Source organism: Bubalus bubalis, chromosome 20, assembly GCF_019923935.1.
Source record: "Bubalus bubalis isolate 160015118507 breed Murrah chromosome 20, NDDB_SH_1, whole genome shotgun sequence".
In the NCBI taxonomy this organism is placed as follows: Eukaryota; Metazoa; Chordata; class Mammalia; order Artiodactyla; family Bovidae; genus Bubalus; species Bubalus bubalis.
The window spans coordinates 52,100,437-52,116,737 of record NC_059176.1 but is presented as its reverse complement, the minus strand read 5'-3'; positions in this window follow the sequence as shown (position 1 = coordinate 52,116,737).

Below are 16,301 nucleotides of genomic sequence, written 5' to 3'. Positions count from 1 at the left end.
ATTTTATACCTATTAATAGTAGCTTCCAGGGTCCGGATGAATCATGTTGCTGCTACTGCTGCTAAGTTGCTTCAGTCGTGTCTGACTCTGTGTGACCCCATAGACAGCAGCCCACCAGGCCCCGCCATCCTTGGGATTCTCCAGGCAAGAACACTGGAGTGGGTTGCCATTTCTTCCTCCAGTGCATGAAAGTGAAAAGTGAAAGTGAAGTCGCTCAGTCGTGTCTGACTCTTAGCGACCCCATGGACTGCAGCCCACCAGGCTCCTCCATCCTTGGGATTTTCCAGGCAAGAGGACTGGAGTGGGGTGCCATCGCCTTCTCCGTATGAATCATGACTGATAGGTATATATTAAGTGATAACTTTTGTTACTTTCTCCTTGTATAACTTGTGGTAAATCTATGAATCTATGAATTCTAGGTAGTTTGCTTTAGAAATATTCTTTCCTAGAACTCGAATGTGTTATTTTGGTTACATTGGTAGTGCCCTCAACCAAAAGTATTGAACTGTTCTCCTTTATTCATTAAAGAGTTGTTTTTCAAGGCTATTTCATGGTTCACAGTCAACTAAGTGTCACAGGCTCATGGGGACTTCCCATACCACAAGTAGTCATGAATTGTTTCTGAATATCTAATGAGCTAGCATGTTCAAATGTTGCTAATTCATTACTGTCAGTTACTCAGTTGTCTCTGACTCTTTGCGACCCCATAGACTATAGCCCACCAGTCCCCTCTCTCCAGGAAAGTACAATACAAACATTTATATGCACGATGCTTCACAAAGACCTCATATTTCTGCATGTTATTAAAACTTCCCAATAATTTGTCAAATGGCAAGGCAGGTATTATTACTCCCTTTTAACAGTTAAGGAAACTGAAGCTCAGAGGTTTGGTAATTTGATCAATGAAACCCGGGTTCTAATAATAGGCATAAGAGAAATGTGTCCTTGATCTTCTGCTTTAGATGGTAGTGATTAGTGGTTTAATCACTAAATCATGCTAGACTCTTTTGTGACCCCATGGACTCTTTTGCAACCAGCAGGCTCCTCTGTCCAAGGGATTTCCCAGGTAAGAATACTGGAGTGGGTTGCCATCTCCATCTCCAGGGGATCTTCTCAACCCAGGGATGGAGCCTTTGTCACCTGTTTGGCAGGTGGATTCTTTACCACTGAGCCACCCAGGAAGCCCTCTGTCTTACATAGTAAAGGACTTCTCACAGCCCCCAATTCTCTCTCTGACTTCCATCCTATTTCTGGAACCTTATATACTTTTTGCTGTAAAAGCCACACAGAGCTTATCTTTCACATGAAGAGCACCAATGACTCATGCCCTTGATTTCAAGCTGCTCTGACCTGCCTCTTGAGAAATCTGTATGCAGGTCAGGAAGCAACAGTTAGAACTGGACATGGAACAACAGACTGGTTCCAAATAGGAAAAGGAGTACGTCAAGGCTGTATATTGTCACCCTGCTTATTTGACTTAAATGCAGAGTACATCATGAGAAACGCTGGACTGGAAGAAACACAAGCTGGAATCAAGATTGCTGGGAGAAATATCAATAACCTCAGATATGCAGATGACACCAGCCTTATGGCAGAAAGTGAAGAGGAACTAAAAAGCCTCTTGATGAAAGTGAAAGAGGAGAGTGAAAAAGTTGGCTTAAAGCTCAACATTCAGAAAACGAAGATCATGGCATCCGGTCCCACCACTTCATGGCAAATAGATGGGGAAACAGTGGAAACAGTGGCTGACTCTATTTTATTTATTTATTTATTTTGGCTCCAAAATCACTGCAGATGGTGACTGCAGCCATGAAATTAAAAGACACTTACTCCTTGGAAGGAAAGTTATGTCCAACCTAGATAGCACATTCAAAAGCAGAGACATTGCTTTGCCAGCAAAGGTCCATCTAGTCAAGGCTATGGTGTTTCCTGTGGTCATGTATGGATGTGAGAGTTGGACTGTGAAGAAGGCTGAGCACCAAAGAATTGATGCCTTTGAACTGTGGTGTTGGAGAAGACTCTTGAGAGTCCCTTGGACTGCAAGGAGATCCAACCAGTCCATTTTAAAGGAGATAAGCCCTGGGATTTCTTTGGAAGGACTGATGCTAAAGCTGAAACTCCAGTACTTTGGCCACCTCATGCGAAGAATTGACTCATTGGAAAAGACTCTGATTCAGCTGGGAGGGATTGGGGACAGAAGGAGAAGGGCATGACAGAGGATGAGATGGCTGGATGGCATCACTGACTTGGACGTGAGTCTGAGTGAACTCTGGGAGTTGGTGATGGACAGGGAGGCCTGGTGTGCTGCGATTCATGGGGTGACAAAGAGTCGGACACAACTGAGCGACTGAACTGAACTGAAACTGAACCTTTAGCAGGCTAAGGAAAGAGACTTCGGAACTTAAGACAAAGAGACCTGGAGAAAGAAAAACAGATGCAGCAAAAGTAAGCTTACTTATCCCTAGCTAATGCTCTTTGAAAAGATATCAGCCAAAAGGGTTTCTGGATGGGGAGCAGGGTGGGGGAGGAGAAACCATCACTCAGAAGAGGTAATAACCTTAATTGAAATCAGAAAACCTTCAAATTTCTTTGTATATAAATGTATGTGCTGTAATACTGAATGTTTATAATCCCTTTGGGATTTTTAAAATTCTGGACAGCATTTTATCCTTTTTCCCCTCTTTTTCAATGGAAGGGGGTAGCATGAAGGAGGTTGTGGGAATCTGTATTCCTGAACCTTTCTCTGCCTCTTGACAGTTCTCTTCATGGTACATGGCTGAGTTCACTGGAACTCAGGATCTTGGAGGAGTGCAGTGACATTATTTTAGGTGAGGAAATAAGCATGGTTGCAGGTATCCAAAAATTCCTTTGGAGAGTAGAAATGAATTTAAAATTCTTCAAGTCAACACAGTAAAGACAGAGATGAGGAGGAGGAGAAGCGAAGAGGTGGCTCTCCTATGAATTAGCTCACAACATCCTTTGGAGGAACAATTATAAAATGCAAATATAACGGTGGCATCCTGAAACAGAGCCAGTCCAGGGAGGCTTCTACCATCTTCTGCTGTGAAGCATTTGATGAAAAGGAGATACCCCAGAGCAAAATCAAGTTAGGGAAAGTTATAGATACGATTCTCCAACCACAAACATCGAATGACACAGCCCAGGTGAGACACTTTCCGACATTGTCCCTGGTGGCTCAGTTCTTTAAAATGATGATCATCATTCTTAACTCCTCCCTAAGAGAGTGGGAGGATGTGGGATCTTCATGGCTTCAAAGGAAAATACTCAGGCTTCTGGTTCCAGTGATGTGATGTTGACATCATCATCACCATCCTTATAAGAGAATACTGGGAAACTGAAAACCAGTGACTTTCTTAGACTCATTGGAAAAATGAATTGTAAGGAAAATCTCTCACCTGAAATCTGAAGAGAGAGGTGGATTCAGAGACTCACAGCCCAGAACTTCCATAGAAAAGAAACTGATGGAGTCATAAATTGGTAGAAAAATCTAATCATTTTGATGAAGGAAGGTGGATGTGACCTCACTTGAAGGTAAGAACCCCTTGGCTTGCTATCTTAAGGGTTCCACAATTTTGTGTGACTTATCTCCAAGAAATCTACAGGAATCATCACATAGTGAAGGTCTAAAGAGAGTCCCTCCTGACACCAACAAGAGGAGAGAAAGAGTGATCCTTGTGATCTGTGCCCTTAGGCCTAGGGTTTTGGGGAAAACGTTTTAACAGAGTGAAAGTGAAAGTCTCTCAATAGTTTCGATTCTTTGCGACTCCATGGACTATTCAGCCATGGAATTCTCCAGGCCAGAATAGTGGAGCGGGTAGCCTTTCCCTTCTCCAGGGAATCTTCCCAACCCAGGGATCTTGTCTCAGAATCATGGGGAAGGCATTCTCCTATCTCTTTCTCTCATCCCATGTAGCCTTCTTTTCTCACCAAATGGGAAGAAGTGGTCTAACAGAAGGAACACTTCTGACGGTCACAGTTCAGAGAAGCAAGCCCACTAGAAGACTGAGATGGAAATGCGTGTTATCAGGATACTCCTTTATCTCTGCGCCTTATCACCACAGTAACATGGCTCCAGCACCATACTTGTTTCGCAGACTACAGCTGAAATAGCTGCAAGACAGAGTCTCTCTGAGGAGGGATACTCAAGGAAGTCCAAGTCCAGACAGAAGACAAAAGCAGGAACACTAGAGAATGTGAAACCTCTAGCACCTACAGCTACAGACCATTAAACAAAGACTGATTGTTAGTCAAATTAACATGAAACTTTGCTTTCACATTCTCTTTATCTCAGTTTCTATTGCTTAGTGCATCATGTCCAGCTTTCAACAAATAATTATAAGGCACTGTGAAAGGCAAGACAAAAGAAACATATTCTGAAGAGGTTGTCTATCAAAACCCCATCTCAGATATTGATACAGATGCTGGAATTATATCACAGGAAATTTTGCACAATTATAATTAATACACATCAAGGGATCTACTGGGGAAAATAGTACACCACAGAGAAGAACAGAGGAGTAAAGGAAACAACAACAACAAAAAAAGCAGAGACTAAGTGTGGGGCATACAAGAATTCTCTGGACTATCTGGATGACAATTCTACAAATCTGAAACTGTTCTAAACTACAAAACTTATTTTAAAAAATGGATGATAGTTCTTTTTTATCACCACTGTAATGTGATTTTAACAACTTGATGGAAAAGCAACATGTCTCAACACTGCTCATTTTCTACTTTTTGTGATCTCTTGATAGATGGAAATTGTCTCATTTTAATTCTCTGGCAAAAACATCCCATCGGACGGTCTTAGTTTGCAGAGAAGAAAATAGCTATGGGCAACATCTTTTTTTTTTTTTTAATTTTATTTTATTTTTAAACTTTACATAATTGTATTAGTTTTGCCAAATATCAAAATGAATCTGCCACAGGTATATCTTGAGAGACTTTTAGGGTAGGGTTAGAAAGTGATTAATAAGGGGAGACCCTTAGAACCCCCAGTGATGATTTATTTGTATTTTTCCAAAGGACAAGGATACCCAGAAAATTAAATAACTTTCTCCCAGTAAAAGGTCTATCACAACAAGGACCTTAACTCACTTTTTGCTGTTGTTGTTGATTTTGTTTACATTACTTTGAAATTGTTTAAAAGATGTTGATCCAGTGCCCCCATGACATCATATCATGTCATTAGGCATCCTGAATGAGATAATTCAGTGTCAGAATTGTATGTAGATAAACCAATCCATCCTAGAGGACATCAGTCCTGGGTGTTCATTGGAAGGACTGATGTTGAAGCTGAAACTCCAATACTTTGGCCACCTGATGTGAAGAGCTGACTCGTTGGAAAAGACCCTGATGCTGGGAAAGATTGAGGGCAGGAGGAGAAGGGAACAACAGAGGATGAGATGGTTGGACAGCATCACCAACTCAATGGACATTAGTTTGGGTAAACTCTGGGAGTTGGTGATGGACAAGGAGGCCTGGAGTGCTGCAGTCCATGGGGTCGCAAAGAGTCGGACACGACTGAGTGACTAAACTGAACTGAACTGAATCCATCCAATTCAATATGTGTTTACACTGTGCTTACCAAGATATGAGGTGGTCAGAGTCAATCTGAAAAGTGGGAGGTCCATGAGAAAAATAGAACATGATGCCTAGTGTGGACAGAGCCCATACCATACCAACTAGGAGGAAAGAAGTAGGGTTCCTATGTATCTCAGTTGGCTTAGCTGAGGTCCAACTTATGCCCACAAACCTGTTCTGTTAGAAAAAGTACTCTATTTTAGATAATAAATGATGTAGCTGTTCTTTGAACAGGACTTTCAAGTCCTGTTACCATTGTGGAGCTCCATGAATCAATCTCTGTCTATGGATATATCCCAAACCATGGTGCTCCCAGTAAGTCACTCTGCCCTGAGACTTCCTATTCTTCCAGTTCTTTCTTCAGGTACATCCCAAAGCATCCTTGCTCTGCTGACACTGTTTAGCCACATGACCTTGCTCAAGATACATAGATCCTGTGTGCCTGTTTCCTCATCTATAAGATGGAAATAAGACAAAGAGTCTTCCTTATAAGGGTCACATGAGGATTCAACTTAAATGTGTCTACTATATAATATGTTCAATAAATTTAATTACTATTGCTATCTTTAATTCATGATCTTTTAAAAATTTTAAATCATTTTTCTGCCTCCCAATTTTGAACATCGAGTTTGTCCCATAGTTAGTTGAATTTATCAAAAGCAGAACAACAGATTTGGGAATAAGGAAAAATGAATTTTTAAATTAAGTATTTATTTATTTATTATATTTTATAATGTATTTTTCAAATACGACTGACCACCTTCTATGTTTCAGGCAATGTTCTGACTGCGGAGACTACAATGGCAAACAAAATCCACAAGGACTACTCTCATGGAATTTTCTTTAAAATGTGGCAGAAGTTGTAGGCTAATTTGACTTCGTGAGTTTTTAAAAAAGGATGCCCCCTTCTTGGAGTATTGGAGGACACGGCCTCATGAGTATACAACTTGGTAGGATGGCAGTGCCTTCAATGAGAGGAATGGTATAGCTTCTTTCTCCAGATGTAACCCCGTGCAAGGCATAGAAATTACCCCCTGGGACTCAGGCTGGGTGTTAACCCTTTAACAGTCTCCACTGAATAATCCTGTGCACAGAACAGTGGCTTTAAATTACCAACCGGGGCCAAAAAAATAAAGAAAGTCGGGCATGCCAATTTGGTTTCCAGGCGAGAGTAAGGCTACAGAGGCACACTTTGAAATTCTTAAAAATAGATACTATTTAAGTCATAGAACTGATGGATTGAGAGCATGGAACACATCTTAGCATACTGTCACATTTAGAGGATCAACAGGAAAGGAGAAAAGGCCAGAGAGGGACATCCAGGAAACTGCCAGCAATAAAGAAGGGTTAGACCAGAAAGCAAAGTACAAGGAAAAGGTGCATAATGACAATGGAGCCTGAGCCAGAACCAGGTTGGCACAACTTTAAATGTGTCTTAAGGAGCCCAAGAACTACACTCAAGGCAGCAAAGGATTACTAAACATAGAGCTCCTATGAATTCCTTTATTCTTCTGTGTCATCTCTGAAAATCATGCTTTCGGAGTTGACAGTAGTTGCGATTTTGCACCATTGATGACCTCAACTTTATAATTATTGAAATATGTAAAATTATACCAGACAGGGGCCCTGCCTCTTTCTAGAGAACATCGGAGACTTGAAGGAGTGCATGTTTAAGGGCTGGAGTTTCGGTCTTCATAATAAAGACCCACCCGCATGGATAAATGATGCAAGGAGCCTATGATGAGGAGAACCACTGTAGTGAGTATCAACTAGAGTTCCTGAGAGGGACCCAAGAGTCAAGAGCCAGATTGAGCACATGTTAAAAAAAGTTAAAAGTGGCATAAACAAAATCTAACAAGAGAAAGAGATCCTGGTTCAGAACACACCCTGGATAAAAGTTGGAACAGTTATCAATTAGGAAGTAAAGCTTGAGTAAGATCTGGGAATAGCAGCCATGCCACAAACAGCTGTCTGAATTTGGGCAAGTTATATCACCTCTGTGCCCCTTAGCTTCCCTCCTTGTAAAATGCAGAGAATAATCACACCACACTCATAAGGATGCTGGGAGATGTCCATGGGCTAATGCACAAAAAACACTGAGAAGATGGTCTGATACACAGTGGACACTCCATATATGTTAGCTCTCATTATTTTTTATTGTTGTGCTGCTTCTGTAAACCCAATGGTGTGTGGTCTGAAGAACTAATTAGAGCAAGGAGAATTGAGAATGAGAAAAAATAATGCCAGGCTGGCTGAAAGGTGAGGGTTGAAGCACCATTTTAATCCATATGTGTGTATACATATGCTTTTGAGGACCAAAGATGAGCTCTTTCAGTAAAGCTCCTGGTGTCTGTGAATTGCCAACGGAATAATCATGGCTCCCTTCCTGAGCACCCCTCCTGTTGACCATTGAAGGGCTTCCGTGTACAGTATCAAGCATTAAGTTTGGATGCACAGAGAGTGAGACAAATGCATCTTCCTTTCCCAATGGAACGGTGCTAGGAAACAGGTGCAGAGAGAGTAGACAGTGCATTCTCCCAAGCCATCTCTTTGATGTGCTTGATACAGCCACCCTTTCTGTATTTGTTTACTGTGTGTTAACTGTAACTTTGCTTGTTTTCCCCCAGGTGTTTGGACATCCAGTAATTAGCACATCCTCTACAACATATGTGTGGATGCTTTCTACCGAGGGAAAGGAGGGGCTGGATTCCAGCTGGAAAGAAACCGCAATTAAGAAAACACAGGCACACATACACACATAGATACACACACACACACACACACACACACACACACACACACCAAAACTATCTTTAGGACAGCTTGAGAATGAGACAGGAAGACAAGGGGGAAACATGAGTCCTGAGGAGCAGAGACCCAGTGGGGCTCATTTTCAAGCTCACACATCATCAATAAATATTTAGCTAGAGTGTAACTCCAGTATCAAATTAACTTGGAAAAAAAAAGTAAAAGTTAAAAAGTATTTTCAGAGTGAAAAAGGAAGGTCTTGACTCTCTCAGGTAAAGATGCCCCAAGTGAGACTCCTTAAAACGCATTATTTTTCTTGACTTCCCTTTCGTCATTTTTGTACTGGTTGAGAAGTCATCAAAATAACTGGAAAATTCAGTATCAAAAGGGCAATGTTGGATTTTAAACAAACCAGCTATTTGGTTGAGAGCTTGTTAAGCTGTTTCAATTTTCCTACCATGATAAACCTGCCTGAAGAGGCACAGAACAGAAGGTAAAAGAAGTATTTGGATGTCTTTCCAGGGGGCATACCCTGTGTCCCAGCCCATACCTCCTACCACCTTTCCTGAAGATCTGACATGCCACCATGGTCAGTCCCGTTAGATATGGTGTCATGGATTCCTTTACAAAACAATGGTGCCAGCATCTCTTGCATCCTGAGTGTTGCATTATATTGCACCCACCTTTTGGGAACCGAAACCAATACAACATTGTAAAGCAATTCTATTCCAATAATAAAAAACTCTCTCAGTAAAGTCAAAAAATCTATTTTAAAGCCAAACTTCCCTTTCCCTAGTCCTCGTGTTGCCTTTTTTATGGGCAAAGAGGTGATGACATGGACAAGGCCAGCCAGCATGGCCCAGGGATATTCTTCCTCTAGCCCAGGAATATCGCTCTCTAGAAAATTAGTAACCTCTATAACATCTCATTCTCAAATCTCAGGAACTAACTTTTGATTTTTAGCAGGTCATTTCACATTTAAGCCAAAGCCGTGATGTGAAACTATGATGAGTAAACGTAAACATGACCCTGGTTTCCCTCATAATTATTCATCATCATCTTAACATTATGCCTCTGCTTGTGTTTCTTAGAAGAGGCCAGCCAAATGCCCACTGAATCTTAACAAAGCCCGCTGTGTACTGAAGATCTACCACACAAAGGTATGATAATCAAACAAACAAACCAAAGGAAAAGCTATTTTGTTGAAGATTTGTGAGTCAGACAAGAGGACGGGGGAATGTGACATGGCACTGAGTTAACTATCACATCTAAATCCCCCAACAGTAGTGTGAATTTGGCATTATTATTTCTAGGGAAAGATAAGAAAGCTGAGGCTCAGAGGGATTAAGTTAGAGATCCACGAGTGATATTTGTAGAGCTATTAGCACTGGTTGAGAGCACGGGGAATTTGAAAATGCAGGCTTAAGTTTTGGCTCTGCCAGGGAAAGAGCAATGGAGAAGGGGAAGGCTGGGGAGTCAGGCTGAGATGCCAGCCCCATACATAGCGTGATATTAACAGAGGAGCACAAGGCCAGGGTCGGGGGCGGAGTAGGTCCATATGGAGGAAAGATACACGCAGATACAGGGACTTCAGAGGGCCAATCAGACCTCAGGTTCAGAAACCAAGCACATCAGGGTTAGCCCTGGAATTTACTCAAAATATAGGAGTCAGCTGGCCTCAAGGATGAAGGTGTAGGGTAGAAAGCAAATCTAGGAGCCAACAGCCCATGCCTGAATCGGAAAGAATGTGATATAAAACTGGGTAGCACTGATCATTCCATTGGGGAGATCATAATGGCCTAACTGGCCATTAATTCACACCTGTCTTCATCTTAACACAGGTGTGTGTGCACACACAAACACACTTTGTGTAGTAGGCATTACTGTCCCCCTGTTATAGAGAAGAAGGCAGAAAACCAGCATGTGTGACCTGGTACAATATAACACACCTAGACAGGGTGTCAACTGGAATTTGAATTTACATATGGCAGACTTTAAATCCCATGCCCTTATTCATGCTGTCAGTTAGAGACTGGGGCCAAGCATGCTGAATCTCTCGAAAGAGGTGTCAGAGATCAGAAGAAACCCATAGAAATATGGACAAAATATATAAGTAGTTCATAGAAAAAGAAATCAAAATGGCCAAGGAATTATGAAAATGTGCTCAATCTTATTAGTCATGAGAAAATAAAATGAATGTGACCTTAGTAGACTGACAACAATTTTTGAATATTTGATAATAGAAAGGGTTAGTAAGCATAGAAGGATGTGGATAATCTTCTATACTGCTTGTGTCATTCACCTGTTTTGGAGAACAGTCTGGCAACGTCCATCAAAATTTTAAATGTAAAGAATTCCAAGAAAAGAATTGTTGTGGAATTCAACAATTCCACGTTTTGGTGGAATATTTACCCAAAGATGTGCACTTAGGTGCAAAGACACATGTGTAAAGACATTTGCTGCAGTTTTGCTTTCAATGGCAGAAAATAAATTTTAAAAAGTCAAAGTGTCCAAATAGGGGAAATAGGTAAATCAAAATTTTGGTTGAATGTATGACAGGAGTTTTAAAATGAGTTCAGTTTATAAGTACTAATGTGTCAAAGTCTTTCAGGTATACTGATCAATTAAAAGAAAATCAAGTTTCAGAACAACACATATTTCCATAACCAAACAGAACTATTAAAACAAATCCATACTGCTACATATAAATACATATGTACAAGCTGTGCACACTCAGTTGACAAGTCATGTCCAATTCTTTGTGACCCTGTGGACTGTAGCCCACCAGGCTCCTCTGTCCATGGGATTCTCCAGACAAGAATACTGGAGTGGGTTGTCACATCCTCCTCCAGGGGATCTTCCTGACCCAGGGATCAAACCTGTGTCTCTTATGTCTCCTGCTTTGGCAGGTAGATTCTTTACCACTGGGGCTACCTGGGAAGCCCCGAATTGTCCTAGACTCAAGAGCAAAAATAAAAAAATAAAAAGGAAGGCAGTTACAAGTTCCCAACACCTTACTCCAGGCTAAAGGTTGTTCCTGGAATCAGGTAGGAAACCCAACTGGGATAGAACGGTGCTTCTTGATCTGTTTAACCATTTCATCCCTTCCTTTTCCCCTGGTGGCAGTGGAGGCAGTGCAAGGAATATCTTTGATTCTAAGAGCACATCTAACTTATATCAGGAGAGTGGACTGACATCAGGAGAGGAGTAGCATAGTGTTCTGAGGTCACATCACTTTTCAGAATTATCTTAAGACCTGAGGAAATGGCAGAAGGGCACCAAGCAGATGACCTCAGTTTGGTCTCCCTGTAAAGGGTATTTCAGGACTGGGATTAACAGAGGGTGTTTGGATCACAGAAAGTCCCCAAGACTGTCATTCTGTAGGCACCTTGCAATTACACTCTTGAGCTTAGAACACAGAATATCGCTTCCTGTCCTTGTTGGAACTCAGAGTGAGGATGATCAACAGGCTGCCCCGCTCCTTGGTTCCTGAAGAGTAAAGGGACAGACTATAAGTGAGCTGGGAAGTCTGCACAAATATCTGAGAGACACTGTTTGCGAAAGTGGAGAAAAGAGAAGTAGAACCTGCCTCATCGCTTGTCCATGCAATGAAGTCTGTACTTTCACGATGATTAAGTGGCCCTGGAAATGAACATCCGTGGAATTAGAAACAGTTTCACGTAGCCTTAGAAAGAAGCACAGGCAGAAGAAAACAGACACATGGGACCCTGTCTCCTCGCTGTGATGATTCAGAGATGCAGGGTCCACCAGCCAGAGTGGTCCAGGCCTCCTCTGTTCTCTGTCATTAGACCTGCCGGCAGCTACTAGACAAGGAACCGGGGGGCAGCACCCCAACACACCTCTTTGAAGACAAAATCCAATTGCCTCAAAATGACAGGAAATGATTAGTCATGTTAATTAAAAATAATTTCATTCTCACTCCTAGAAAGGTCAGGCTGTCAGCTCTATGGAAAATTGAGCCTTCATGCCTTTTCGTTTGATTTCTTATTCAAAGTCTAATTAGCTGCAATTCGTTGTTAAAAGTGATCCTTTCTCTTTTTTTGATAACGTAGTTGCTTTTGATCGTGTTGCCTTCATTATCATGGCAGCATTATCCTTAAGTCTGTCACATGGGGGTGTTTTTACTCTTCTGAACTAATGAAATAAGGAGCTGAGGCTTCTTCAAGTGGATCAAATCCGGAAAGATTTCAAGATGTTTGCAGTAGAACACACAAGACAATTGTTTCTGTCTGGATTACACATTCTTTATGCTTTAAAAAAAAAAAAAGGACTTCTATGATGGCTCAGTGGTTAAAACTTCAAGGCAAGGTGCATAGGTTCGATCCCTGGTCATGGAACTAAGATCCTGCATTCCACACAGTGTGACCTAAAAAAATCAGGGGGGTGGGGGGTTAGCAAACAAAATAAAATGAAGACCCTTAGACGATCAGAGAGTTCCATGTTCAAGCCCAGTTCTATCACTTATAATCTGTGTGACCACTTTCCCTCTAAAATTGTTAGAGACCCCTGTTTCAAACTAGAGTTCTAATGCCTATGTCATCATTGTCGGGGGGAAAAAAAATTATCACGCCTCAAATGCCTGGCCTTGAGGAGTTTGTCAAAAATGTTAGTGAAGAGAACCCCATTTGAGAGATAAAGAATCTGTTTTCTCTTAACTAACATAAAGTCTAAATGAGAGTCTTAAAACAACCCATACTTGATCTTTAAAATTCACAGCGTTCTTTTACATGCATTACGTTACTGAACTTCCTGCTAGCTGATGACACACGTCATCTTTGGAGAAATGAAGTGATTTGTCCAGAGGAGTGAATGGTAAAGCCAGGCCACAAATCCTAATGGCTTGCTCTAAACTGATTTTTAAGATGTTAGCACCCTCTTCAACGACACAACCCCTCTAAGAAGTGTTGGTTGCCCATGGTAACAGACCACAGGCTGGAAGCACAATCGCCTTTAGTATTCACCGGTGTTTTCTATGTTCTGTTCAGGGATCTGAGAACAAACCTCTTTATGTTAACAAGGGCTTGGAACAAAGGCCTCATCGCAAATAACCACCCACCAAAACACGCAAATAATCCGGGAGCCAAATAATACATCATTCAATCCTGGTCTTCAGTGTCAGGTAGGAGGAATTTGGGAAGGCTTAACTCTTGCTACGTTCTAACCCTGAACTATTCCCATCTGAGAAAATAGGAGAAATAAGAATGGAATTCTGCATCTAACGTGGTTGCGCTTGGTCTGTATCGATGCGATTATTGTGTGGAAGTACACACATTGCTATTTAATGCAAACTTAGAGAAAGAAAATAAAAGCGAATAAAAGAGCACAGTTTTGATTCGATACAAAAGACAGCATGTCTTAATAGCACCCGTCAACAGGGAAAGTCCATTCAATAATGCCAGCCAGGGGAGGAACCACTTAGGAAAGCAGCAGCCTGGTGGATTAAAAAGCCTTTTCGTCAAATATAAAGGTCACTGAGGCAGTAAACTCCTGAAAGGGAAAGACAATGCATTGCACACATGAGAAGCTCAGCCTGAAACAAGACACGTTGACCATACGAATGGATAATTCTGTCTGAGTGGAAATAGATGCAGAGACATTATTTGCAGACTTAATGGCATAAAAAGGCAACATCACAGAGATCAGGCAAGTTCATGACCGACCGAGATGTCACTTCCAGACAAGTATCCTTGGGAATCTCTGAAATCTTGGTAATCTTCTAGAAGACCCTGCCCGAGGCTAGGACCTAGACCTTCTGGTTGCTAGGTGCACAGAGAGGTGAAAAGCCCACAGGACAGGCACTTTACCGACTTACAGAGAAAACTCCTTCCCTCCACTTTCTTAGTGGGAAATGTCAATTCTGGGATATGTCCTCCTGCTGAATACACCCCTATGTCGCTCTGGGCAGTGATCTCATTAGTGGAGTAAAGCAGAATGGATTGCTGATGCTCACGTGAACGAATAGCCTTCCCTGGGTATACAATGCAGGCCAGCAGAATAATCTTTTGGAGGAACTTACTTGTCCATTAATTCACTCTCCCAAGGCACTCCCCCTGTGCCAAGTCATCAGAGCCAACTGTGTACAGTAATCATGTAGGTTGAGTAAGAGAATAGGGCTCCAGAAGGAAAACCCATCACTGCCACATTGCTGATAGAGGGTCCCAGGGCCCGATTCCCTCCCCTGGACTATTACAACAAGATCCTTATAATCCTCTAGCTTTAGAAATTTCCTATTCAGAGTAGTCTTTGGAGAGGTTGTGCTGCAAAGCTCAGCTAAGTAAATTGTTTCCAACTGGGCCATATATTTTGAAGCTATATCCTTTGCACCTCCTCCCAGTCTGCTCACTTCTGCCTCGGTACCACTGAATTCCATTCAATCCAAGCTGTCCTCAGCGATGGAAGGGGTTTTCCAGGTGGTCATGTATGGGTGTGCACATTGTACAATGCTGAAACTCGACTATACAGTGTTCCATCTCCCCCAGGAAATATCTTGAGATGAGAATATCAACTCGGCTGGACTAAAGAAAGCTGGATTCTTCTCAGAGGGTAAAGAATTCATCTGCAACACAGGAGAGCCGGGTTCGATCCCAGGGTCAGGAAGATCCCCTGAAGAAGGAAATGGCAACCCACTCCCGTATTCTTGCCTGGAGAATTCCATGGACAGAGGAGTCTGATAGGCTACCATCCATGGGGCCACAAATAGTCAGGCATGACTGAGCACACACTCAAGCAAGCACGTACTACACCAAGCCCTGTGCGGATGCAGAATGAGGACATGGCCTCTGACTTTGCCAAACAAAACAAAAATGCATGCGAGGCCTATACCTCCTCATCTGGTCTAATTTATCAACATTTCATTTGTTTGTTTTTTTAAAGATTGGCAGACAAAAATAATTTCAGACTTTGATACTTGAAACATAATTGGTAGGAAATTTCTTGTGACATACCTCACAAGTCCCTGAATATAAAACTTGGACATGGAGAATGTGTGGTTCTTAAAAAGGGACTTACAGCAGGTCCAGACTGACAGTTTGATTTCAATTATATGAGGTACCTAGAACAGTCAAATTCATAGTCAGAAAATACATTAGTAGATGATAAGGGCCTGGGGTAAGGGTAGGGAGGGGGAATGGGGAAAGTGAAAGTGTTAGTCCTCCTTAGTTCTTAGACATGTCCGACTCTTTGCAATCCCTCGGACTGTAGCCCACCAGGCTCCTTTGTCCATGGGATTCTCCAGGAAATAATACGGGAGTGGATAGCTGTTCCCTTCTCCAGGGGATCTTCCTGACCCAAGGATTGAACCCAGGTCTCCTGCACTGCAGGCAGATTCTTTACCATCTGAGCCACCAGGGAAGCCCAGACTTAGTGTTTAATGGGGATAGAGTTTCAGTTTAGAAGATGAAAAATTCAGGAGATGGATGATGGTGAGAGTTGCACAATATGAATGTACTTAGTACCACTGAAATGTACACTTAAATATGCTTAAAATAGTATGTTTTATATTATGCGACTTTTACCACAATAAAAAAAAAAATTAAGTGACCTTTCAAACCCTGCTCTCAAGCCCCTGGTTGCCTTGATAGCCCCTCTTGGTTGACTGGGGTCCTAGCTTCTTTAAGCAGACGTGACCTTCATGGGTTGTCACTTTCAGGAAACTGTCAGTTAAATATCATTTCTGGTAAAATAAGTTCAGGGACCTGTGCTCTTAACTCAGAGTAACAGGACTCAGAGGCAGGAAGCTTCACAGAGAAAGGGACTTAGAAAGAAACAGATTTGATTTGAATGAAGTTAAAGCCAAGGGTGGGGAGGGGCTTTCCAGGTGGCCAATACAGGAAATACAAGAGATTCGGGTTCAATCCCTGTGTTCAGAAGCTCCTGTGAAGCAGGAAATGGATGCCCACTCCAGTATTCTTGCCTGGAGAATCACATGG